The following is a 2,699-nucleotide window of genomic DNA, read 5'->3' on the forward strand; positions in this document are numbered from 1 at the left end:
CCAATCCATTCAGCTGAATATAGTACGGGACACTGATTACCTACGGTCTCCTCTTTCAACGCAAATATGTAATTGATTTAATATATGTAAATGATTATTTGACTGTCGGGAAGTGTGTGGGGACGTTACTGTGGATATGCAGGGACACATAACACTTTATTTTGAGAGGAAAGGAAAGCTTTCATATTCGTATTGTAATGACAACGAGGGGGATTTTTTCACGGTCGGTGACATGAGTCTACGTGAAGTTAAACTTGGTGCATGTTATTTTCAGGGGAGTTATTGATCACAAATTAATGTAGGTTTATTATCAAGTTTATCATTTTGAAAATGTGGGAGAAACACATTGATATATGCATGTGTGTATACATACATACACATATACACATACATATATGTTTATATATGTATGCATGTATGAGTATGTATACAGATATGTATATAAAACTACTGGGTTATATTTTTATGCCCCTTCATTTTCTTTGTGATTTTTAATGGGAAAAGACAAATCCTCCCAGTCACACAATTTATTGCTCCGTAGTTATTTCTAGTGGATAACGACGTAAATTCATGATCTTTATTGAGTTATTTTATTTTTTTGTTTTAATTAACCCGTAAGCTGATGTAGTTTTCTTGTGCAGCATGGGTACTGCTAATTATCTTATAGTATAGTAAGTATACAACTAAGTATCATGCTGTGACCACGGCGGCTCAGACATGAACCTACCGTTAAAAGAAGAATAGTAAGTATAGTGTATTCCAGTGGACATCGAAAGAAAAATATTTTAGGTGATTTGTGTTAATAATGATATTTATATCCTTAGAAAAAAATATATATGGTAGTAACTTACCCGAAGTTTGATGTGCTAAGATAAGGGTATTTAGTTTGGGAGTATTATGTTAATCTTATTAGTGGAAGGATTAGTAAACTTTAGAAAACATGAGATCAGCGCACACATAAAGCTGAAGTTGCCAGTTATTTAAATTGAAAGTTAATATTACTTGTTCTTCTTGATTGATTTGTAATTAACGTTGTAGATAACTTGTTTTTCAGATAGATAGAATTTTACTTTCTGTATTTTTTATATGAATTTTGGATTATATGTTAAAATGGAATATCTTTTATTGAGATATAGAACTGAAATGTATTGATAAATTTACTTCAGGTCACAATTACCGCTGCTTAAAATGCTAATTAGGACGTAGATAAATTCAGAAGATATTTATAAGTATATCATGAATTGATACACGGATGAAATAGCCTAGGTAAGAGGGATACCGGTGTAAATCAGATATTGTTAAACTATTGTTAAATTATTCACCGCATCTGGCGCTTTACATCTGTTCACAAATTATTGTCATGATTATTGTTATCATTCCTTTTTGTAACAGTTCTCCCTATGAATATGGTGTCAGTTAATGGTGACTGTATGGTGTACTGTGGCTGAAAAACACTGTGTGTGTTGTTAATGGTGATAATGGTTTACGCTCGTATAAGTGACCGCGAGGACTTGTACAAGTTTCCTCTTTCCTCTCTATATAAGCATATTTTTGTACCTTACTAGGATCATTGCTAGAAAAGAGGAATTGCCAATGAAGATGTGTTATGGGAGTGTATAACATGTGCTTTGAGATAATGACTAAAAAACGTGCTTTACCCTAAACAGTATTTACGAAAGGTAGTCAGCCAACGAAAGAAAGTAGGTTGTAGTCTTTTCCTTATTTTTTTCCACGCTGATATCTCCTTTAAAAAATCAATATTAGAAGTCTGCAATAAAGTATATGGGAACTTGCATCTAGAATATACTGTAGGTGTGAAGAAGCAAGAGTTTAAATGACAGTATAAAAATAATCTCGAGGTTTTGTCCGTCCTATGGTAGAACAGGCGCTCTTGCTTCGAATGTGTGCACTAAATATAAAGGGGAAAGTTAGAGACCGCGATTTAAATTTGGATTATTTGTACTTAATGAACTTGTCAGAGCCTTTGCATAATTATTTACGCGCAACTGTGAAAAAGAAATGTTTATGTAGTTGGCGTTTAAATCTTGTATGCATGCATTATATTGACATATGCAATTTGGCATAAACAAGAACAGGAAGACAAAGTTTAAGGTATATTATTTTTCGACACACTCACGCGTAGTCATGTGCACTCACAGACGTAAAAACTAGGGATGAATATATTATAACTACAATATCGTTAATAACTCATTAGAACAGCGTCAATTAATTTATGTGAAAGGTTCAAAGAAATTGAACCTCTGTCCTCCATCCATATAAACAGTACTCTTTGAACTTACATTGTGATATATATGAATACTTGCACAAAAATGTAGATTTTCTTTTCTGCTTACTGACTAATTTTGAGTTGCGTCTACATGCTCTGTGTATGAAGGGAAATCGCGTAAAACAGAAGAATGTTAATAACGATGTTAGATTTTTTGCGGGATTTTTAACTGAATAGAAAAGAAAATGATATTTATTTAAATACCAAGCTCAAAAATGACAAGGAATGCTTCTAATAATATATATATATATATATATATATATATATATATATATATATATATATATATATATATATATATATATATATATAAAACTTAGATTGCGAGAGCTATCATTCCGTAATACAAAACTGTTTCTCTTTACCTCAGCTTGCGAGCCACGCGGCTCTATTGAAAAAAAAGATGCAGGGA

This window comes from Penaeus monodon, chromosome 17 (genome assembly GCF_015228065.2).
Source record: "Penaeus monodon isolate SGIC_2016 chromosome 17, NSTDA_Pmon_1, whole genome shotgun sequence".
In the NCBI taxonomy this organism is placed as follows: Eukaryota; Metazoa; Arthropoda; class Malacostraca; order Decapoda; family Penaeidae; genus Penaeus; species Penaeus monodon.